Source organism: Oryctolagus cuniculus, chromosome 8 (assembly GCF_051225735.1).
Source record: "Oryctolagus cuniculus isolate XC-2025 breed Fujian yellow rabbit chromosome 8, ASM5122573v1, whole genome shotgun sequence".
NCBI classification, from domain to species: Eukaryota; Metazoa; Chordata; class Mammalia; order Lagomorpha; family Leporidae; genus Oryctolagus; species Oryctolagus cuniculus.
Window position 1 is genome coordinate 51,686,766 of NC_142874.1, and position 26,038 is coordinate 51,712,803.

Below are 26,038 nucleotides of genomic sequence, written 5' to 3' on the forward strand. Positions count from 1 at the left end.
AAATAGACAAACTTATGTTGAAATTTATGAAAATACACAGTACCCATAATGGAACATCTTGAAAAAGAACAAAGTTGGGAAATTTACATTCCCTAATTTCAAGATTTATTCTAATGCTAAGTCTGGACATTGTCATAGTGGCATAACTATCCACAATTAGATCAATATATTGAAATAGACCTGCATATAATGTTCAGTTGGTTTTGGTTTAGGCATTAAGGCAATTGTTGAGGAAATCACTTGCAATAAATTTAGAACAACTGGATAAATCCATCTAACAAAATGAACACCAGCTTCTATTCTCACTTGATGAATCATATTCCTATTTGACAATATTAAAATTTTTAAAATGAAAGTTTTCATGTACTTGTTCAGCACGTTTCCTAAAATATGCCAAAAAATGAAAAAACTCCATAAACTATAAGTGAAAAACTTATAAAATATTTGTAATTTCTCCTTTTTGAAAGATACTTTTAATAAAGTGGCAAGCCACAGAATAGGAAGAAATGTTTATAACTAAAGATATTCTGACACAAATATATCTGACTAAAGATTACTTCTACAATATGTTAACTCATATCATACAATAATATAAAAGGTAAACTGCCCAATTAAAAAGTGAGAAAAGATTTTAAGTTTCCAGTAGCTAGTGTTGTGGTGTAGCAGATTAAGCCACAGCTTGCAGGGCTAACATCTTGTATCAGACTGCCTGTTCCAGTTCCAGCTACTTTACTTCCAAACCAGCTCCCTGCTAAAGGGCCTGAGAAAGCAGCAGAAGACAGTTCAAGTCCTTAGGCCTCTGCCAACTCATGTGGGAGAACTGAATGGTATTCTAGGCTCCTCACTTTAGCCTGATCCCTGTCTGGATGTTGTGGACATTTGGGGAGTAAATCAGCAGGTGGAAGATTTCTGTCTCTTCCTCTCTATTGCAATGTCTTTCAAATTGTGAATAAATATTGTAAAAATTTTAAAGAGTTTTCTGATAAAATTATAGTGAGTGGGTGATAACCATAATGAAGTGCTTAAAAATATAATCATTAGGAAAATCAAATTAATATCCCATTTACTACTATATGTCACCAGAAATCTAATATTAAGACTAACAACTATAAATGTTGGTAAGGTGTGGTAGGAGTATTTGAGAAACTAAAAATTCTAGTATCCTTTGGAGTAGAAGTATATTTCTTGTTCATATAGATTCGAGTTTGGTCATTGCTGGTACTGGCAGGCCATCTCGATGGTCATACATGGATCCAGGGTCTTTTCCTCCTGTGGATATGATTTCTTCTGTCTTTTCTTCTTTCAGTTGGTTAGAGGAAACATGAGGGTGGGGATGGGAGATAGTGTGGAAGTCAATGCTGTAAGTAGTATAGATAGTGTCTAGCTATATTCTGTAAGCCACTGCTCAAAGAATTGGAACTATCGTTTGTTAAGCTCTATGTATAGGAGCAAAGGGAAAGAGGTTTGGTGAATATCTAACCAGTCAGGCTTATTCATAGTTATTTTTAGTTATGGATAGAGGTGGGAGGCAATTTTTACAATAAGGAAAACACTAGGAGTTTAATTGCCAATAGTATATATTATATATATATATAGTAAATAATTATTACCTTGGATAAGAAATTTAAAATATAGTGGTTAAGAACATGAGCTTAGAATCAGGTTCAGGCAAATCAAAGTTTTTTTTGTTTTGTTTTTTTCATTTGTATTTTCTATTTTTTTTTAAACTTTTATTTAATGAATATAAATTTCCAAAGTACAGCTTATGGAGTACAATGGCTCCCCCCCCTTAACTTCCCTCTCACCCACAACCCTCCCCTTTCCTTCTCCCTCCCCCCTTCCATTCACATCAAGATTCATTTTCAATTCTCTTTATATACAGAAGATCAGTTGAGCATATATTAAGTAAAGATTTCAACAGTTTGCACCCACATAGAAACACAAAGTGAAAAAAATACTGTTTGAGTACTAGTTATAGCATTAAATCACAATGTACAGCACATTAAGGACAGAGATCCTACATGAGGAGTAAGTGCACAGTGACTCTTGTTGTTGACTTAACAAATTGACACTCTTGTTTATGGCCTCAGTAATCACCCGAGGCTCTTGTCATGAGCTGCCAAGGCTATGGAAGCCTTTTGAGTTCGCCAACTCTGATCATATTTAGACAAGGTCATAGTCAAAGTGGAAGTTTCTCCTCCCTTCAGAGAAATCCAAGTTTCTTAACTGAGCCCTTAATTAAACCAGTTTATACCATGGATCTCATAAAATAGGGAGATGTGGGCGGGCACCACGACTCACTAGGCTAATCCTCCGCCTACGGCGCAGCACACCAGGTTCTAGTTCTGGTCGGGGTGCCGGATTCTGTCCCGGTTGCCCCTCTTCCAGGCCAGCTCTCTGCTGTGGCCCGGGAGTGCAGTGGAGGATGGCCCAGGTCCATGCACCCGCATGGGAGACCAGGAGAAGCACCTGGCTCCTGGCTTCAGATCAGCGTGGTGCACTGGCAGTAGCACACCGACAGCAGCAGCCACTAAGGGGTGAACCAACGGCAAAGGAAGACCTTTCTCTCTGTCTCTCTCTCTCTCACTGTCCACTCTGCCTGTCAAAAGAAAAAAAAAAATGAGATGTTGATATATTCTCTAGTTCTAAGAGAATGAGTTTTTACTTTTGTAAACTAGAAGTCACTACTGTCCCGTCCCACGGGAAGTCAACTAGGGCTGAGCACCTAGAAGGAGAAATGAAAGGGACAGGAGACACAACAAGGGTCCTGATCAAGCTGTGATTTTTATTTTTCAAGCACACTCTTATATATCATAAAGTCAGGGTGTCGGGTGGGGGAAGGAGGGGCGTTTAGGAGGGCAGGACGTCGGGCAGGGGAAGGAGGGGGAGCTTATCTTGTAGCTGCAATGCTTGTGCAAGTAGGGGAAAGGTTACAAGGTCTTAAGGCACAAGGTCACACAAGGTTGCATTATCAGTACTCTCCGGTCTGGGCTGTCTAGTCCTGCCTCAGTAGTTTTCCACTAAGAGGCCACATGCTGCGTGGTCCCTGACACACAACCGTTCTTATTCTGTCTGTCCTAAAGATGGAACTGGATAGTGTTTCTGAACTATCTGAATTATGTTATGAAAAATAAACTCAGATTTTAGAAAATACAGTCCTTATGGACTGAGCATCATTATTTATTGTCTTTTGTGGATCAGAGATTAAAAACTATCTAAAAGTTAAAAAATAAACAGCCTACATTTGTTTTTGTGAGGAGGGTTTTCACCACCAATGAGGTGTTCCTAAGAACATGGAAGTGAAGATTGAGACTGTTCCTGGATTCTGATCGCTTTGTTCTCTCAGCTATCTGACCCAAGATCAAAGGCTCCTTTATCAAAGTAACTTTATCTTTCCCTATGTCAGGTTTAAATGTATTGATGCAAGCCTTCTCTGAAGGCTATTTTTATTCTCTAGAAAAGCACAGACCCATCTCTGCAATATGTAATATGAATTCTCTGATGGGTGGTCACTTATTTCTGCCTTAGTGTCTCAAACAACAAATTAACATCCTGATAACTTCAGTTTCCTCTTGCTTTCATGTTTTAAAATAGAAATCATTATTACTAAAAAAACTATAGTCCTCTAATTACAATATTTTTTCTGAGCAAACTTTTTGTTCTGAAGTATTCTTTATGAATATTTTATTTCAAGAATTATATATCAGCTATTGTTTAAATTGTTTTAATCAAAATATTGTGGAACTTTTTTGATATATTAATGATATACCAAGGCCCTTCTAATTCTGTTTTTAAATCTTTGAAAAACATATTTGAGAAGTGCAGAGAGACAGACACAGAGACGAAGACAGAAAAAGATCTCTCATCCACTGGTTCATTCCCCTAAGTGCCCACAATATCTATGGCTGGGTCTGTCTGAAACCAGGAGCCTGAGACATAATCCAGGTCTCTCATGTGGGTGGCAGGAACACAATTACTTGGGCCATCACCACTGTGTGCCAGGATTTGCATTAGCAGCCAACTGGAATTGGGAACCATGAATTGAACCCAAATTGGAAGGTGAACCAATGGCAAAAGGAAGACCTTTCTCTCTGTCTCTCTCACTGTCCACTCTGCCTGTCAAAAAAAAAGAAACACAGGATTTGGGCATCTTAGCCAGCATCATAACTGCTAATCCAAACACACACTCCAGCCTTTCTAATTCTAAGGTTTGATTGCCAGGGAAACCATAAGCAGTGGCTATTAAAGGCCCTGGCTTTTGACTCTAGTCTGGAACTGAAGTTTCCATTAACAACTATCTAAGGCTTGATTTTCCATGAATTCAACACATTTTTGTCATATATATATGTATATATTTCCATATGTTTCTAATTGATGTTAATACAATGCTGACAATCATTTTCTCAAAGGCTATTTCTTTACTGTGATGCTTGCAATTTGTGGAACATATCTATGTTAAGTTTGTCAGTTGTTGATTTTTAGTGTGCTCACTTTTATTGTTCCTCTTTGGCCTGTAACTTTGCAAAGACATTACATTGTATTATGGCTGCATATGACAGCCATCACAGGCCATCCACCTGACTGTGGTATGTGCTATTTCCTGGACCTTGTTAAATTTAAGATATTCTTTAGATAGAGTAATAGGAACTGTACATGATATCCTGGAACAAAAAAAAATGTGTTTTTTTTTTTGTCTTTTTCAACTGCTCTGTCTCCAAGATTCCTATTTTTAACATTAATTTAGAGGGTCCCAAGTTCTATCCATCATTTTCTAATTAATTCAGAGCTGTGCATTCTGTGGATATGGCATCTTTCCAGTATCACATTTTCATTTGTTATCCAAGCAGCATTAACATTAAATCCTCATTCTATGTAATAGATGGGAATACAGGTCTCTCCTCAAGAACTGCTGGGAATCTTCAGTGAGTGTGAATTCTACATGTGTCTACTGGCTGCTACACCTCACACTAGACAAGCATCTCCCAATGTATCATATAGTTGCATTCATCCTGTTCAAGACCCCTGCCTTCCTGTGTGAATGAGAATATGCACAGGGGCTCTGCATTAGTCCATAAAGCACATGATTTCACAATTTAAAAAAAATTGAGTAAGACCTAGAGAAATTATAATTCTAAAATGAAGATCTAAAACTATCAGATATCATTGCTTTTTAAGTCGATTAGAAATAGTTCCCATTGGCCTTTGCTTAATGAGCCTAAAAACACCACAATGGGGAACTATTACAGGAAATTGGTAAAGATTCTGACTCAATTGATTGTTCTTATCCTGACTATTACTTTTTCTAGAATCCTCAGCATGATGTCTGAATAATGACTCTCAACAAATGGAGGCTCTCACTGTGACCTGAGCACTCTGATTATGCACTTTGACTCATGTAGCTGACTATTGTGAGCCCCTCGACATTGACCCATGGAATACAGGCAAAACCATAGCCTGAGTCCATTCATTATTAGGTTTCTATCATTATGACGATTTTTACTTTTGTGTTTCTGGGAACTGTTATACTTCTTTCAACAAGAGATCTTTTTGAGAATTCTTACTTCTGGGTATTATGTATAAAGAAGTCAGAAACTAACTTTGTGTCATAACCTTTGCTCATAGAAAAGGCAAACTTTTATGTCATTAAATGAAATAGTGTTATTGATTGATTGATCACCTTATATATGCCACTCATTACTCTTAGTGCGAGGAAAAAAAAAATCACTAAGAATGCACAGTCTCTTACCCTTCTGGAGATTACAATGCAGTGGGAACTGTGAACTCTCCAGTGCTGAATCATAACAAATAAATATGATGTGCCACAAAGGAAAATACAAGGTGCCATATAAACAAATATCAGGGGAGTGGACTGAGTCTGAAGATCAGGAAAGCTTTAATCTCAGTATGAAGCACTTGAATATGATTTTTTTTGACAGGCAGAGTTAGACAGAGAGAAAGGTCTTCCTTCCATTGGATCACCCCACAAATGGCCACAGCAGCCGGCGTGCTGCGCTGATATGAAGCCAGGAGCCAGGTGCTTCCTCTTGGTCTCCCATGCTGGTGCAGGGCCCAAGCACTTGGGCCATCCTCCACTGCCTTCCCGGGCTACAGCAGAGAGCTGGACTGGAAGAGGAGCAACCGGGACAGAATCCGGCGCCCCAGCCGAGACTAGAATCCAGAGTGCTGGCACTGCAGGTGGAGGATTAGCCTAGTGAGCTGTGGTGCCAGCGAATATGATTTTCTTCCCTGGTATGTGGCTGCTTCATTATAGACTGGTACATATATTGCTTTTTTATATATGCCAGAAAGGATCGATCAGTGAGTCTCTCTCAAAGAAAGAGGATCTACCGAAAATATGTATTTTGCTCTTCACTTTCTAAATAATTAAGTGATCAGAAATATTCACTGTTGAAGTTTTGGGGAGCGAGTGGTCAATAAATTACACTTGTTTTCCCCTCATGTTTTGGAAGCCACAGGTGAGTAGGCATAGCATTCAGGCAAATAGAGCTCTGAATAAAACTATATTACTGGGGCTGGCACTGTGGCACAGCGGATTAAAGCCCTGGCCTGCAGTGCCAGAATCCCATATGGGTGCTGGTTCGAGTCCCAGCTACTTTACTTCTGATCAGCTCCCTGTTAACGTCCCTGGGGAAAGCAGTAGAAGGTGGCCCAAGTCCTTGGGCTCCTGTACTCACATGGGAGACTCAGTAGAAGCTCCTGGCTTTGGATTGGCCCAGCTCTGGCTGTTGAGGTCATTTAGAGAGTGAGCTAGCAGATGGAAGACCTCACTTTTCCCTCTGTCTCTACCTTTCCCTGTAACTCTGTTTTTTAAATAAAAGAAAAAAAAAAACTTTATTGCTGTTAAAGCATCACTGAATCATATGACACACTTGATGCTAGTTTGAGATTGAATATTTCTAGAATTAACTTACCTAAACAGAGAAAGCTGGTCAAATGCAGTATTCCTGCACAGGACACAATTTGCTATTATAGGTTTACCATGGATAGAAAGCACAAAAAATGTTGATATTGCAGATGTGGACATTGAGAAGCCCAAAGGAGTGAGTTAGGAGAAAAAACAGGTGTGTTCTTCAGTGCGATGCTGTTAGAAATAAGAGTATTGAGGAGCGGGAGACCCCTACCCCTGGTGAAAATCTTTTTGTTGCTTTTAACCATTTAGATTTACTGGTCAACATTGTGACCAGAGTTAAGTCTGCCACTATGGGGAAGGAGATGGTAGGTTCTTGGTACTCCTACTCACATGAAGTTGAGAATAGCATTAGTTCTTCATGGATCTATGTCATAGGAAGCATCGTTTTTACTTTCAGGGCTGTATTGTTCAATTGTATAGCCACCTGCCACACAGGACTACTTAAATTAATTAAAATCAAATTAAAAAAAATTAGTTCTGGGGTCACACTAGATGCATTTCAGTGCCCAGTAGCTAGTAGTCAATAGCTATTGCAACACTCCAGGACAGCACGGTTTAAAACATTTGTATCATCACACAACCATTTACTGGATAGCAGTACTACAGGGGGCACCAACATAGGGTAATGCTCTGATCTCCAGGACCTTGTTGTATACTCTGCCAAAATGCCTCTCACTTTATTTCTCATTCTGAAATATGCCTGTCCATATGTTCAACATGTTTTATCAAGAAGTTATACAATTACAGCACATGACAAAAAAGCTCCAGTGATACAATGTGAATTTTTTATTTTATAAAATAATATATATTATTATAATAATATATATAATAATATTTTATATTATTTACTGCATGTGAGTGCTGCCTTCCATCCTGATTCTGGACCAGGAAATTGTTTCTCTGACATATTCTTTGGATTCTTTTTTATTATTATTATTACGGAGGCTCCTATAGTGAGAAGTGTAACATCACTCAATTCTGGATCCAGCCCAAAGCATCTAACACTTATACACATTGTATTTTCTCTCACCTCCTTGAAGTGAATCACATTATTGAACAGGCATTTTGACAGTAGGAAAAGAAATAATCTAGGCTCAGATAAGTTTCATTATTATCCTCCTTGGTCACCTCAAAATTGCTCTTCCTTTTGGAGTCATGGTTCTAAAACTGTCTTGAACATACGGCTTCAGGGCACTGGTGTGCTAGGAAAAGGGATCAGGAACATGGGCTTTTTTGTTTTCTTGTGGAATTCTTTATGTAGCAGAGGTTATGCTTTTGATTATAAAATAAAGTATGTAACGAGGGAGGGAGGGTAGGGTGGAAAGTATCGCTATACTCCTAAATCTGTATATATGTAATATATGAAATTTGTTCACCTTATATAAACTTTTTAAAAAAATAAAGCAAAAATAAAGCAAAAATTCCTGGTTTGAAGTATTTGCCCATTTTCCAGGTATACATGATAAATGGCTGCTGTCACTAACTGCAGCTTTGGGAAGCGATGTGGTCTTGTGGGCTGTCAGCTGCTGCAGCACAGCAGTTTCTGGGAACTGCCGTATCAGCTTTCCCATCCATAGTTATGGAGCCTTGAAACCAACCCGTTAACCCTCTGAGGTTTTGACAACAACCTTTGTAACTTTAATCTTCAAACAGAAGTCCAGTTTCTGAAATCCCTTTCTGTAGCCCTCTGGCTTTTCAATTCTTGGTTTCCCTACTGCTGGCATCCTGGACTCCATAAAAGCATATATTTCAATAGCTTCTTAGGTCCATCTCCCCAAAGAGAAATAATTCTGATCTGTTCTTGGTTCTTGACCTTCTTCTTTTTGAACTTGTTGTTTTACATCTCAGTCAGCCTTTCTAATGTGGAAACAACTAAATTAAGGATGATAATGAGATGTTATTTTTAGACATGGAATCTCAGTGAAATCAATCCTCAAAAAAACTAAATTTCTATGGTTAGATTTTTATAATTATTTGACTCTACACTGATAGCATGTGATTTTTGGGAGCAGTTAACAATATTCCCTAACTCCTTCCTTTGAAAGAGAACGACCTGTCAGGTTCAGTCTCCTCTCTTTCTGTCTTTCTGTGTCTCTGTCTCATCCTGAAACCCATATTCTCTCCTTAACAATCATCACCATGATGTTCAAAGAGGCTCTAACTGGCTCCTTTCCTTTTATATATTGAACAAAATGCATTTTTATTTGTTTTGACTTTCTTTGAAAGGTAATCTTTCAAGATTGTTTTGGGGAAAATATTATTCCTAGATAACATTCGACCTATACACTATTTTGAGGGCTTTCTTGTCATCATTATTCTGCCTGACTTTCCATTTTTTGAAAGATGACTTTTTAACAGGTGACAGTTTATGGCATTTGATTGGTTGTATTTACCACTTGTGCGAGAAGATATTTGACAGAGCAGACTTTCAAAGCTATTTTATCTCAAAATTGTTACAGCTGGTTGAACTTTAAGCAAAGGAAAATAGGTACTTTTTACCTTAGAATGTCTTTGTCCCCTTTTATTAGTTATGCATATAGTTATATGTTCAACATGTATTTATTTGGTTTATAGAAAAGGATTTCATAAGCAATCATCAGGATTCTTGTAAGCTATTGACTTGTTCTATTTTAATTTAAAATGTATTCCCAGCTAATACTCACATATTGCTGCCATATCTTTTCCTCTAATATGTATTTCTTATGTTTCCTCATTCTTGTGAGGATGCTGAAGGCAATGTTATTGCAATGATTATTACTTCGGGATTCAAACACAGCCATCTTTTCCCCTACTTTTTATGTACCAGAGCACACAAAAAAATGCAACAGATGCTTGGTTCTTGAGTCATGCTAACCACTTGTTCTAGGAAATAAATCTCAATCCTATTGGCATTGCCCAATATTAAATCATATACCTATCTATTTACATTTGGGTGATTCAAACTGCTGACCTAATTGTGTTTTTTATGAACTGGCAATTAAGAGATTTATTTATTTATATATTTGTTTATTTAAAGATTTATTTATTTATTTAAAGATTTATTTATTTGAAAGGCAGAGTTAGAGGCAGAGAGAGGTAGGTCTTCCATCCACTTATTCATTCCCCAAATGGTTGCAACGGCTGGAGCTTCACCAATACAAGCCAGGAGCCATGAGCTTCTTCCAGATCTCCCAAGCAGGTACAGGAGCCCAAGGACTTGGTCCATCTTCTACTTCTTTCCAAGGCCATAGCAGAGAGCTGGATTGGAAGTGGAGCAGCCGAGACTCGAGCTGGCACCACAGGCAGCAGCTTTACCTGCTACACCATGTCACCAGCCCCTAGAGTTTTATTTTTAAGAATCATCTGAGAGGCAGAGGAAGGAAGAAAGGTGATGAGGAAGGAGGGAGGGAGCGAGAGCCAAAAAGTGAGAAGGAGAGTGGTATCTTCCATTTGCTAGTTCACACCTGCAACAGCCAGAGCTCGGAAAGCCTAAACCCAAGAGCCAGGAACTCTATTTGGGTCTTCCATGGAAAGAAACAGCCAAGTACTTGGGCCATCACCTGCTGCTTCCCCAGGAGCATTCTCGGGGATCTTAGTCAAAAGTGGAGCAGCCAGGACTTGAAATGGAGCTCTGATGTGGGATAACAGTATCACAAGCAGTGGTTTGACCCACTGTACCACAATGCTGGTTCCTTAATAGTTTAATTTGTTTTATTTATTTGAAACAGAGAGTGAGGGGTGGGGGAGAGAGATCTCACCCACTAATAAAGTCCACAAATACCCAGAATCCAGAATGGCTCAGGGTTGAGCCAGGTTAAAGCCAGGAGCAAGAACTCAATCTCACAAGGGTGGAAGGCATCCAAAAACTTGAGCAATCAGTTGACCATGAGGATGCATATTTTCAGGAAGCTAGAATCCAGAGAGGAGCTAGAACTTTAACCCAGGCACACTGATATTGGATGTGAGTTCTAAGTTACCTCTTAGTAGTTACTAGCTTACCCTGATGCCCACCACAGATTTAACTCTGATTCAGAATTATTCACCTATTTTTTCCAGATATGATGGAACCAAATCTTCTGACATTTTTTAGAAATGCAGCCTCCCCAATTATACAATCTGTAGTCCTCACATACTTCTGATTTATGACAACTTTACAAATTTAATGTTTAAATCTGAATCTATTTTAATTGTAATTCTTCATGAAATTTTTTTCAATCTTCTTTAATATCCCAGGAATTGAAAAAGGTGGTGGGAAGCATCAAAAAAGTCAATTTGTATAACAATAAAAGCAACCACATAGCAAGCCACATGTCATACATTGTACAGGAATTCCCAAGGTAGAAAAGGTTCTTTCTGGCAAGCGTTAGGAGCCTTGTTGGGTTGGTAAGATTCTAGCAGGTGGTAACATGAGCAACAACAATGTCTCCACACAGGAGTTTGAAAACACAAAACAAGACAGAAATCCATGTAGGAAAACTAATAAAGGAAAAGGCTAGAAGGGGGCTGAGTATACCAGGGGTCTTCAAAGTTCATGAAAGATGCATATCATGAAAAAACTATGCATAGACTTCAAAATTGTTTTGTACCAAAATAAACATCATTTTTTAAAAAAAATTACTTATTTGACAGTCAGATAAGGAGAGACAGAGCTTCCATCCACTGGTTCACTTCCAAAATGGCTGCAATACAAGAGGCAGGCTGATCAGGAGCTTCTTCCCAATCTCCGATATGGGTGCAGGAGCCCAAGGACTTGAGCAATCCTTTGCTGCTTTCCCAGGTGCGTTAGCAGGGAGCTGGATCAGAAGTGGAGCAGCTGGGAATCGAACTGACACCCATATGGGATGCGAGTGCCACAGAATGTGGACATTACCCTCTATGCTGCAGCACTGGCCCCTAAACTTATCTTTTAATTCCTCTTACCACACATTCTTGAGTACTTTAGTAAAATGTTCTGAATGCATATCTGAGGAAGATTTTTACCTTATAAGATTTTGAAAATAGCACCACTCGGAGCTACTTCCTCCTGGATCCCTGTGTCTATGCTCCCTGAACTGTCAGCTGCTTGTAATGAATCCATGCTTTTGAATATCCCCTTGACTTCAAGTATACCAGTTATCTATTTTACCAAAGCCCTTTTCATTGCCAATCATTCACTTTACTCACTTCATTGTTTGGATATTTAGCATTGGTGTAGACAAATGTGTACTATCTGGCTTGAACTAGTGAAGCCTCATAAAACTTTTAACTACAGTGAACTATGGTGGAAATCACCAACCGTCCATCAGAGAGCCTTGGTTCTTTCAAAGGTGTAGAATTATGGCAGCTCAGCCCCACCCCATTCCAAATTCCAGCTGAGTCCTGGGCCATTCTTAGCCCACGAAGTGCTCCCTCTCTCTTTCCAGTATCCCTGTTGGATATCCATATTCAGTGTATGTAAGTGACCTTCTCACAGTCAGTCTCAACCTGTATTCCTGAAGTAATTCGTAAAATACAAATCTCTCCCCAATCTCTCATACTCTTCAGTTGAAAATTGGATGTATGAGTCAATAACTTAAAGTTGAGTGAATGAGGTTCCTTGAGAGCTAGTACAATATCCAGTGTTATCATAACTTACATAAAAACCCAATAAATCTTTTTTGAATTGAGTAAACTAAGAAAAAGGATTTTCAGTATCACTACAAGTTTTCCCTCATTTATGCCTAGATATTCATTCTGTATTTTTTAAGGTGGGAGATATTTCTGTCTATAAGCATGAAGCATATAGATCTATTGATTTCCAGGGACAGAAAATATACATATCTGAAATAGCAGTCGAAGGATACCTAATTTTCTGATTTTAACTTCAATTAATACTTTCCCTGTTAATTGGTAGAGTAAATCTTTTTTTTTTTTTTTTTTTTTGAACAGGCAGAGTGGACAGAGAGAGAGAGAGAGACAGAGAGAAAGGTCTTCCTGTGCCATTGGTTCACCCTCTAATGGCCGCTGCCGCTGGCACGCTGCGGCCGGCGCACTACACTGATCCGATGGCAGGAGCCAGGTACTTCTCCTGGTCTCCCATGGGGTGCAGGGCCCAAGCACTTGGGCCATCCTCCACTGCCTTCCCAGGCCACAGCAGAGAGCTGGCCTGGAAGAGGAGCAACCGGGACTAGAACCCGGTGTGCCGGCACCGCAAGGTGGACGATTAGCCTAGTGAGCCGCGGCTCCGGCTAGAGTAAATCTTAAATGCAGATGAAATTACATTGATCAGTTTCATTAATTTGACTTTATATAGTTAATGACTTAAGAAATCTAAAACTTTCTTAGAATTCAAGTCATCAAAATTTGAGTCCTAATTATCCTTAAAGAAACTGGGGGACCTGGATATATAGGACAGGTCATGGGACTTAGCAGCAGGATCAGGAACAAGAATCTGCATTGCTAAATGACTAGTTTTTATGATTTTCACTATTCTGTTTTGGCTAAGTGCCTCAAAAACAAATGGTCAAAATACCCTTTTCAAATCACAAATTCTTACTGGGTTCCAGATTTCTTTTTAAGTCATGGTCCAGTTTGTTTTTTTCCAAGGGAATCAAAGAAATTATGTGTGCATGATCCAAAGAGAGAAAAGAAGAGACATTGCCTTTGATTTAACAATTCTCAGCTCTGCTATGGAGCAACAGGTTACCTAGGGAAATCACAGAGTAATGCAGAATCAAAGGAAAAGTATGTGATATAATTATCAAAGTCTTCTGAGTTGGAGTTCTATGCAGTGAGTCTGAAACACTGGTATTTGTGTCTAAAATAGCAACATGAAGAAGACTCAGATGTTGGAGATACCTTCATTTAGGGGAAAGTGTTTAAAAATGTACTTTTGACCCAACATTAAAGAAGAGCTTATTAATAACCAAACTATCAAGAAATAGAACATCTGGTTTTCATCCTGAAATAGTGACTCTCGAGCTCAGTATCACTGACAGTGACAACCTGGTCAAGGTCTGGAATACAGGTGATTCATTTGGCAGATGGGTGATTAGACATGACATTTTTTCCACAGTGATTTTTGCATAACTTTATAGCTTGAAATTTCTGAAATATGTGTGGTTTTATAGTTGTTACTGTAAGCTTCTAGTAATACAGCTTTTCTTCTCAAATACATTGTTTTCCTTTTATTGAGTGTAATTTAAATTTTTGAAAATATATGGAAATGAAAATTTTATTGTACTTTTGCCTTCTGGACAATCAGACTTCTTAGTTTTCACCAGAGTATAATCCAGTCAAAGGAATTCATTTGAAAACCTTAAGTAGGGTGAACTTATCAAACAGGCACAGTGCCGATGCCCACAATGCTTTTAGGGACCTATGAAAATATTTTACTTATCTAAAGAAAAATGATCTTTTATGTTGAAAGATGATTTATTATATAGCACAAATACATCTGTCTTTATGTAAATACAGTCATAAAATATGGCAGCATATATGTATATGTGTATACTAAGTAGGAAAAAAACTGGTGAAAGCAACAATCCCACTAAAATTTTAAGGTATGTGGGCTCAAACTTGGTGGCCATCCCCTTAGGAGCTCCAATCTCAGTGAAATATTTATGATCACTGCTTCAGGAGAAACTCACTTTTACTTGTGCTGGTGCAGGCCCCTCCATGCGTGCTGTTGATGTTGGGCCTGAGGGTAGAAGCTCTGCCATATCTCTGCTTCTGAGAGATGGCAGGGGTGTCAGGAAAGTACCGGGACATCTCAGAGATGTTCCCAGTGTTCTGAACAGCCAAGTCTACAACAAAGAAGCAACTACTACCAACACATTGACCTATTATCTGCTAGAGTTTCTGGTATGTGTAAGTTTTGCTTTCATTTAATGATAGATAAAAGCTATCACTGCAATCAACAAATACTATATTATAGGTATGTTAACACTGAATTTTCTAATTTGATTCTTAATTTAAAGTAACATTTTGGAATAGACAGTATTGCTACCAATTTCTCATTTTGTAAATGAGAAAAGAAGGGTCAAGTGACTTGTTCATGGACATGTTATAAAGAAGTGAAGATGGGATTTTATGCTAAGGCTTATTTGCCATGGTTGCAAATGAGATATACGACTTTAAATATGGCTTTTTACATTTAGTTATTTTTGTTTTATTTGAGAGGACACAGAGAGAGAGGCAGAGAGACAGATAAAGAGACAGAAAGCTCTCATCTGTTATTTCAATCTGTGAAAGCCTGCAGTGGTTGGTCCAGCCACAGTCGGGAACCAGAATCTCAAAAAGTGTCTCCCGTGTGGATAGCAGAAATGCAATTACTTGAGCCATCACTTGCTGTCTCCTATGGTATACATTTGCAGGAAGCTGAAATCTGGAGCAGAGCCAGCAATCTAACCTAGGCACCCCAATATAAGATTGGGCATCCCAGTCAGTATCTACTCTTAGATCAATGTCCACCCAAAGCCTTTTACATTTAACATTGTTATAAGCCTTTTTAAATGTGACTTTTAAACTCTTAATGAACAACTATTTAATAGTGACATATAATTAACCAAATTTATGTGATATAATTTATTCAAAGGTTTTTCTACCATTTAATATTTGTGCTATTTCTACTATTTCCTTAAAAAGCCATATTGTAATTCTTTGTATATACAACATATTGTCTAAATTTAGGATTACTTTGCTAGAATAGAGACTTAGAATTAAAATTACTAGATAATATATACAAATATGTTTTGTAAAAAGTCACAGCCATTCATTCATCTCTTCAACACTCAACACATTTGTTGCATGCTTCCCACATGCTGGCTATGATATGTGTAATACCATGATGAATGTTTGACAGTCATTTACCCAAAGTGTATTTTGGTTTAGTGGATGCTAAAATAGGATGTGCCTGAAACTACACATGGTGAGAATGCTTTCTAGATTTTTTGGAAAGGATAGAAACACTTTCAAAGCTCTTTGAAAGTACTCTTAGTGATATAGGAAAGTCGCGTCTAACAGATCTCAAAGTGCCTCAGGTGTGAACATTTTTTCTTCTCCAGTTTGTCAGATGAAATATTGTCAACCATTGTTTTAATGGTTATTTCCTTGGGTTCTAATGAGGTTGAACACACTCCCATATGTTTGTTAATGAGTTGTTTCTTCATTATAATGTAGCCTTCGAATGTTTCTCATTTGGTAGCTAGTATTTGTATAAAATAGAATTTGCTATATTGCTATTGTTGCAAATAATATATATACTTTGTGTTATCCAATCTGCCAGGCAATTATAAGCTGTGGAAATATGCTTGACCTCTCTTTAAAAAGAACATAATCAATTCTATTTTTCTTTTTTTGTTAATGTTGCATTTTATATGTATTTACTACTGTAATTCACATGAAGTTTATATGTCTAATAGAACATATTTGATTTTATTAAAAAAAACCTGGACAGTTGCATCAACAATGATTACATAATTCCTTTCTTTTACTACTTCGTGGTACTCATTTTATCATTTACTGAATTTAGTTTCCCTTTTATATGCTCCTCTGCAGCCCTATGACTATTAATATCATTTCCACTGTTGTCGCTCCCCCTCTTCGTGGAGGAACGACACTAAACCCTGCCTAGGTTTCCTATCCGAGTCACGGCACCATTATGTCGCTCCCCCTCTAAGTGGAGGAACGACACAGGACCCTGCGCTGTTCTTTTGTCTGCTCGGCCCTTCCCAAATTTGCTGCTGGTTCTTCCCGGGTTGGCTACTGTCCCTTCCACCTTCGTGGAAGGGCGGTTCCCCCTGCCACTTTCCCCACTTCCGCGGGGGAGCGGCACACCGCCGGCCGGCTCTCTCGGGGGCTGCACAGGTGTTCCTTCAGATAGATGTTCCTGGTGCATGTTGTCTCTCTCCTCCTTTATAGTCCTCTTCTACCAATCCCAACTCTGCTACCCACACGCCGAGTACGCTGCTCTCCTTCAATCAGGAGCAGGATCAGCTCCTGCAGGTCATCACTCAAGTTGGCGAGAGGCAGCTGGGTAGAAGCTGTTTTCTCCTCTCCCAGCGCCATATTGTGGGAGAGCAGATGCATAGAATAAGTCTTAATTCCAGTAACAGTCTAGTCCGAGTTGCTCCCCACACACTGTAATGAAAATAGTGGTTAATTCTCCACCCCCACTGTACCACCAAACTTCTCAGGAGGAGGGCAGCAATAACTACCACAGGGCTTGGCACATGACAGGCATTACATATTGGCTGAAGGAATCACTGTATAAAATGGGATGTTTCTGGAATGCCCTTGATTTTCCTCCAATGTGTACAACAATCTCTGAGCAGTTTCTGTACTGTGTTAAATGTTGTATCACAAAAATAATCTTTTGTCAATAGAGGAAAACCTTTTGTTAGTATTAATTTTGGGAATTTTCTTTATAATCCACAATATTTTTTCAAATTAACTTCAGAAAAAATTAATAGGCTCTAAAATTATTCCTACTAGAATTTTGATTGGAATTATGCTAACAATATCAATTAATTTGGGAAGACTTGATATTTGTATTGTAAATATTTTCCCATTCATGCATGTGTTATAGTTCCTTCTCTTTACTGCTTTTTATAATTTTCTTTATATGTTTGTTTGTAATGACTTCATTGATTTTTGTTGCTACCGCTATGTGATTTAAGTTTTTTTTTTGCTGCTATTGGGATTTGCACACATTTATTTTAAAAATTTTATTTTCTATTATTGCTATTATATGGAAAAAACTATTGTTGCAAATTTCCCTTGCTTCCTAGGACTTTACTTGAATTATTTCATTAATTCTAATAGAAGCTTTTTATAGTTTTTCAGTTCAACTGAAGGCCATATTGAGAATAATATCATTTTCAGCTAAATTCCACGTTGCCTTTGCAATTGGGAATGAATTAGATGACTAAATAAGATTTTATATATAAAATATGGCTTATTTTAATAAATCCTAGTAACAACATTTAAATAATCTGTGAAGCAGGTATTTAAATGCTGGCCCTTTTATGGGAAAAATATGTGGGTTTTGCAAACCTTATAGAGACCTCCATATTGCGTCATTCCTGGGATCTGTTCTAATCTTCATGCCCTCTAAGTACCTGCTTTTGACATAATTTTCAAAACCTCCCACCTACTGGGGCCCTTGACATGGAGGCACTCAGACTGGGACCAACACAAGGCATCTCAAGCCTACTTTTCTTACATGGGGAACATAAAGAAAAAATAAAAGAAATGTTGTCAGGCTTGATTTTATTTGTATCTCTATCACACCGAATTCTGGAGTAGAAGAGACAGGATGTGATAAAAACACCATTCAGGGCAACAAATGGAATGAGTACAAAAATCAATAAATAACCAACCTTTATAGCATAGGGCGGAAACCTGATAGGGACCACTTCAATTTGTTTTTGAATGTTCTGTGTTTTAGTCCTAAACCATAAGATCCAATTCAGTTTAAATACCAAAGTTGTCTAATAGAGAATTTTCTATTATCTACTTAAAGAAAATATTTATGTCCTGCTGAAGGAAAATATCCTGCTTGACCACTTATTATAAGTAATGCTGAGTGTTAAATCAGGCTTTTTGTTTGCGGTATCTCTGTGGGATGTTTATTTAAGATGACCATACACCTCAATAGGTTTGAGTAAATATTGTTCTTATTAGAGGATGGGAGTTGAATGATTCAGGCTCCTATAACACAGTTGATCTTTCTGCATCATAAAATTTTGTTCTTAGGACTTGCACAATTATTCAGTTCATATTGGATGTATTTAATCATCACTGTATGAGGTGGTGCCCTTCCTCTGTATGCTTTACTTGTTCTTTAAGAAATTATCTCGGGGCTTGTTTGAACACTATGGACCATATGAGACTAGGCTGACCTCTGTACATCCAAAATACATTTGCAAAGTAGATTTGAAAGCAGTAAGGGATATAATACAGTTTCACTGAAGTGTTAGAATAGAGGCTATTCTTTCCGACACCTAATGACCATCACTAATTAGAACAAAATATCTTTTTCAAAGTTTATATGAATAAAAGTTTGACAAAACAAACTGAGGACTTGCCTGTATAACTAGCATACTACCTTCATGTTTTGTGTTCAGTAATCAATAGACGATTTGTATTTTCATTAGCTACAAATGAGTGACCTGTTTCATGTTTTCTCTTATGAATATTTTCTTAAATAACACTTAAAAGTCACTTTTGATATGACTCAAGAAAGGAAAAAAAATCTTAAGAAAAGTTACAATAAGGTATTTTGTAATCCCCAAATTAAATGAGGTCTGTAAGACTTAAAATTAGCTGTTTATGAATTCATCATCTTAAGCTAAATACCATAGAGAATGGAGAGAGATATGATAATATGAATGAGAAAAAACTTGTCACATTTGCAAGGAAGCTTGTTTTGAATCAAGTACAGTGAGTAAAGGGGCTGACGCTGTGGCATACTGGGTAAAGCTGCTGCCTGCAGGACCGGCATCCCATGTGGGCATCGAATCAAGTCCCAGCTGCTCTACTTCTCATCTGCTCTCTGCTGTGGGGAAAGCAGTAGAGGATGGCCCAAGTCCTTGGGCCCCTGCACCCTCGTGGAAGACCCAGAAGAAGCTCCTGGCTCCTGGCTTCAGATCATCACAGCTCTGGCCATTAGGGAGTGAACCAGCAGACAGAAGACACCTCTCTCTGTCTCTCCTTTGCTGTGTGTTGCTCTGACTTTCAAATAAATAAATAAATCTTTAAAAAAAAAGTATAGTGAGTAGAGAACAACTTTAAGGTATTCTGTTTTTGTCAGATCAAATGAAATTGTGAAATAGTAAATTTATAATTTGAAAATTATCATTCCTATTAATAACTTAGGGAACAGGGTCAGGTGTCTTTTTTATACACTCATTGACTGACATATAATGACAAATATTTTGATAAACACCATGGCATAAGAGTGAGTTATACAAACTGTGGAACCAGGTATTATACTTAATTAAATTTAAATTTAATTTAACTTCTGGCACTTTATATGTGCGATTGATTTAGTTACTCCACCTTCCTTTGCCAAACTGCTTATCTATAAAATGTGGATAGTGATAATTCCTATCTTTTAGGTTGTATTGGGGTCCCCAAGACTGGCAGGGATTGGTGGTTAGTAGCATGTTGCACAGTGGTGCCTGGCACACTTGAACATAGGTGTGAGTCAGTCATGATTCCTTCCACTGTAGTTATTTGAGCTAAATGGAGCAGACTGATTTGAAATAGAAGTGACTGTGTTCCATAGATGTTGTGATAATGATATTACTCCAAGTTTCTGATCATAGATGTTATAAACAGATTACACGTTTTATCTGAGTGATTTAATAAAAATGCCATTGAAATGACAAATCCTAACATGTTGTCCTTTTGTCATTTGCAGAGCCTTGAAATCAAAAATAAAGAATCAAAGAGCAGAGCTGTTGAGGAACAAAACATAAATCAGGTACAAGAGTCATTGTTAGTAATTAACACTTAATGTTTCTTCAAACAGATGATTAATTCAATCTTATAACCTCATTATTAACAAAATATTTTATAATAGTGCCAGATTGACATCTTAGAATTATGTGTGCATCCTAAAGAGAAATTCGTTTTCTCCTTTCCTATTGAACCAAGTTTTGAGGTTTTAGGCCAGGCCTCAATAGAAATGTGAAAGGATTAAGAAATCTTATTTCTACTTATTATTATTAAATCAACACAGATTGTATGGGATTCATTCTGCTATGCAGTAATATTATAGACTGGGACAAAACAGGCTTGCTCTAGTCCTGCTTTCATGAGGCTCAGAGTCCAAGGGGAAAGACCTGAAATAACCAATTATCAGTATGGATCAAAGTTACAGTAAATGATAAAAAAGAAATAGCAGAGTACTGTGGAAGAAGGGAAGAATCCAATGTAGATTGGGATAATAGAGGATATTTTTCAGGAAGATGGTCTTTAAGACATAAAGTATGAGTATAAAGAGGTCCACATGGATGGAACAAAACTGAATAAAATAAAAGGAAACATTGTAAGAGGGTTAATGTGGTTACAGCAGGTCATAGAGGAAGGTGGAAACAGAAAGAAGCTGTGTTGAATACTGTGAGTTTGAGGGGCCCAGTCCCTTAGGACTTTAATGTCCATGATAAAGGTGGCTTTGGACCAGCTGTGCATGCCTCTTTCTGCCCTGGACATTTCTGTTTGATGTCATTTGGTCTTCTCTCCTGGTTTCCTGAATATAGATGCCTTTAATTCTGTCACCTCAGCCTACCCATCCCAGCCGTACCTCTTGATGGAGGCGGCCCAAGTGGGTGGGTTATCCCACTGCCGAGAGGTCCTCCATGTGGTCCTTCCTCTGAACACTAGTTCTATGGTATGTTCTGCAGAGAAGGGTTTAGGGCTGGGATAGTTTGAAAATCTCTGAAGACTTTAACACTCTCAGAAGCTTTGTACTTTTTTGTGTGTGGTGTGTGTCCTATAGTAAAAAAGCAATAGCAAAACACACACACATATGTATATATTCATGCACTTTTGTTTAACCTAATAATTCCCAAAGCTATTTCCAGGATCATCTTGGGAAATGTATCAGGAAGTTCTGTCTTAGAAACATACAGTTTATGACATTCTTTTACTCCTGAGTCTGGCCAGTGTTTAGGTAACTGGTCTTTGTTTATTATGTAATTTTCTAGAATCTAGAACATTCAAACCAGCCAGGAAAAAAAAATGGTTTGCTTCGGTGGTTCAGTTTCTTTTTCTCCCCTAGTCAAAAAGTTTATTTAACCCGCATCACATAATTGTCTCAAATCTTAATTAAATTTTACATGTGAAAATATGGTCTCAGGTACTACTCACGAACAATTAAGAACTTCCTAAATAATTTTCAGTGTCAGCATAAGTAATATTAATTTTCTTAAGTTAAATAAAGGAAAACCACAAAAATACTCTTTATAGCTTAGCTGTTCTCATCCTTCTTCTTTTCATCAGAAACGGGCCTTTTCCTCATTGTGTAAAATTCTCATAATTTAGGCCCTTAACAGTCTTAAAATGAAGCAAATGACATGAGTTAGTGCCTACTTTAATACATTAAAGAATGACTCAATCTTTTTTCCTGAAGCAGCTGTTTCATGTACTTTATTACAATCATCATGCAAGTGATCAGTAGATGTTACTGCATTATAGTATTTATTTTTCCTGATATCCTTATTAGGTCAGAATATCAGTTACCCTTATTGCTGGCAGTTTACAGATACAGAAACTGTAATTACTACCATATGTTTATTCTCTGTGGATTAAACTGTGGTTAATGCCATACATTCATTCTCCAATATAAATTTTATAACTCATTTAGTCCAGTCACAAGAAAAATCATGTTCAAGTTATGATTGATATTCAACTAAACTAAAAATTGCTACCTTTTCATTACTTCTATAGAGAAATATTACCACTATATAAAGACCCACATTTAATACTATATGCAGTCTAACATTTGTAGCACAAAAATTGGAGGTGATATGAAAAATCATCAATGAAGGAATGATTGAATACAGCATGGTGTATTCAAACTAGGTATTTCTGTGATGTTAGTACAAAGACTGTATTATATTCCTATTTCTTCTCCTGGAGATATGTTCAAAGGATTTTATTAAGTATGAAAAGCAATCAGGGTTGTGGTGTAGTGGGTAAAGCCACCACCTGTGACTTTGGCATCCCATGTGGCTGCCAGTTTGTGTCGTGGCAGCTCCATCTCCAATACAGCTCCCCCCGAACAGCCTGGGAAAAGCACCAGAGGATGTCCCATGTGTTTGGGCCCCTGCCACCATCTGTGACCTGGATTGAGCTCTTGGCTTTGGCGTAGCCCAGCCCTGGCCACTTAAGCCATCTGGGGAATAAACCAGCAAATGGAGAATATCTCTTTGTCACTCCCTCTCTCTGTAACTCTTCCAAAACAAATAAATGAATATTTTTTAAAGAACAGAGAAATGCAATTTGAAGACTAATGCATACAATATGATCCTGTGTTTGTAAGAGAAAGAATTGAAAATGCACATACCAGACAGGGATCCTTGGTGATTTGTGGAGATTCTGTATTTGGAGTAATCAAAGTTTTGAGGGCAGAGTATTAGAGTTGACCTATGCTTATTCTAGGAGAGAAGTTTTCAACATACATATGTGAAAGGGCATTGACTTTTTAGGCCAATTCAGCATTTTTCAATTAAGTTGACTATTATTAAAAATAAGGAAAAAAATCACAAAAATCCCCCAAAATTCCATAACTTAGAAACAGAAAGCCTGTTTCATCTCTGGAAAGACAAGACACATATGAGTTTGATTCACTGCTTTTGCTATGTGCTGTCTGCTAAAGCTGTGTCTCAGATTTGGAATCTACTTAGAAATATTGAAAGTGGCTTTTTAATTTTAAAACAAAGGAAAAGAATGAAAAAATGAACATGGAATCATAAAACCAGGCAGAAAACTGAATATTCCTGCCAGGTTGAATCATCTATCTGAAAATGTGTTGGCCTCATGTTAATGGGTACCTGACACCAAATTGAACTTCCTGTTTCCTCTTTCAAGAGGAATTATTTCAACTAAATGAAGAATCTTTTAATTTCTATAAACTGAGATGTTCAGAGATTATATTTTTCTCAGTTTAAAAGCATGTTTTTGAAGTTTTGAAGCCTGGATTATATCCGAACCCCCTAACTTGTTCCCTGTTTAACCCTAGAACAATATTGTACCTATTCTCAACCTCAGTTTCCCAACTTTTAAAATGAGCTTTTCAAGAGGATTTCCACCTTGTTTCTGTCTACATTTGCACAATGACTGGTAGTAGCAGATCTGTATGAATGGCGTTCAGTTCTAGAAAGGAAGACAGTATAAAGGAAAGAAGGCTACCTTCACGAATATGTGTTAGAATATCTAGCAAATAAAAACAGTGGGAAACTGCTCAGTGATTCTATACACTGAAGGCAAAGACTCAAAGACAGATTCTTTAATCCTTTTATTTACACTTTTTTTTTTCAAAATTTTTTTTTAACTTTTATTTAATGAATATAAATTTCCAAAGTACGATTTATGGATTACAATGGCTTCCCCCCCATACCGTCCCTCCCACCCACAACCCTCCCCTTTCCCACTCCCTCTCCCCTTCCATTCACATTAAGATTCATTTTCGATTATCTTAATATACAGAAGATCAGCTTAGTATACATTAAGTAAGGATTTCAACAGTTTGCTCCCACACCGAAACATAAAGTGAAAAATAATAGATGATTTTTTTTAAATGATGATGAAATCAGATCAGACCTATTGTCATGTTTAATCCCAGTGAGAGTCAAGTTGGGAGTTGATAATTTCTTTTTCTTTTTTTTTTTTTTTTTTTTTTACAGAGGATCAGTTTAGTATGCATTAAGTAAAGATTTCAACAGTTTACACCCCCTTAGAAACACAAAGTGAAATATATTGTTTGAGTACTCGTTATAGCATTAAATCTCAATGCACAGCACATTAAGGACAGAGATCCTACATGAGGAGTAAGTGCACAGTGACTCCTGTTGTTGACTTTACCAATTGACACTCCTGTCTATGGCATCAGTAATCTCCCTATGCTCCAGTCATGAGTTTCCAAGGCTATGGAAGCCCTCTGAGTTCTCCGATTCTTATCTTGTTTAGACAAGGTCATAGTCAAAGTGGAGGTTCTCTCCTCCCTTCAGAGAAAGGTACCTCCTTCTTTGAAGACCTGTTCTTTCCACTGGGATCTCACTCACAGAGATCTTTTGCCAGAGTGTCTAAAAATGTCTTTATTATTAATGGCAAGACGTTGTTCATTCCTCCTTGCATTCTTCCTCGCTGGTTTTCTGGACACATCCAGATTGAAAATTCCACTTTAGAGACATTATAACATGATTTCTAACTTACTCATTGCACTTTGCATGCTACTAGGAATGATAGATTCTCAATTAATACATTGTTGATTCAGTGAAACTATGAACTAACCGTGCTAGGAAAAAAATAACCCAAAGTGTGCTAGCCCGGGCCTTATTTTCCTGATGCCAAACATCCAGATCCCAAATGTTTATTTCATTCAATGATAGCATAACCACTCACTACCTATTGCTTCTTTGCGCACTATTCCCTCTGGATTTTCTAATTTGCTATTGTTTGTGTATTTTGACATTTTTATCTTACTGTCTTGGCTTGCATTTTCAGTGTTCTCTTCCATATTGCCTTTCTATTCTTTCTCCCTTGTTTTCCCTCTCTTTTCCTTCTTGGTCCTCCTCTTATGTAAGTCCTTTTATGGTGTAGCAATCTCTGAAATTCGTATCAGATATCATCTTGTCAGATATGTAGCTTGCAAATATTTTCTCCCATTCAGTTGGTTGTGTTTTTGCTAAGTTGTTTGTTTCCTTTGCTGTTCAAAAGCTCCTCACTTTAAGAAAAGTCCCATTTGTCTATTTTTTTCTTTTATTTCTTCTAATAGTCTCAAAATTTCAGGTTTCACATTTAGGTCTTTAACACATCTGAGCTGATTTTTGTAAGCAGTGACTGAAAGGGCAATAGTTTGATTATTCTGCATGTAGATACCTAACTTTCCCAACACCATTTATTTAAAAGACAAAGCTTTTTACAACACATATTCTTAGCACCTCTCTGAAAGAACAGTTGGCTGTAGCTGTGTGGGTTTACTACTGGGGTCTCTGTTTCTCTGTTCTGTTCCATTGTTCTGTGAATTTGTTTTTATGTCAATATCATGCTTTTAATTAGCATAACTTTGTATATATGTATATATTAACATCACATAGTATAGTGCCTCCTTTATGCTTTTTGGTCAAAATTGCTTTGGCAATTTGGATCTTTTGTGATCCACACATATTTTAGCAGTGTTTTTTCTAATTCTGTGAAAAAGTCATTGGGATTTTCTTTGCAATTGCACTGAATCTGTAAATTTCTTGGGACAGTATGCACACTTTAATGATAGTGACTCCTACAGTTCGTAAGCACTGGCTGTGTTTTCATTTCTTTGTGTCTTCTTCACTTTCTTTCAGTAATTTGTGATTTGTAGTTTTCACTGGAGAGATCTGTCACAACTTTGGTTAACTATGGTTCCAGCTCTATAATGTTTTGTAGCTACTAAAAATGGGGTTG

At 37.5% G+C, this 26,038-nt stretch overlaps 1 protein-coding gene across 12 annotated transcripts in view; it reads left to right on the top strand.

Annotated features, from left to right (window-relative positions):
• INPP4B (inositol polyphosphate-4-phosphatase type II B) overlaps positions 1-26,038 on the top strand; it is a 1,031,775-nt gene that overhangs the window by 395,509 nt on the left and 610,228 nt on the right. For all 12 annotated transcript variants that reach the window (XM_089302446.1, XM_070047510.2, XM_089302447.1 and 9 more), the window contains one exon: positions 20,295-20,357. The gene's annotated coding sequence lies outside the window, so the exon portion shown is untranslated. The remainder of the gene's footprint in view (positions 1-20,294; positions 20,358-26,038) is intronic.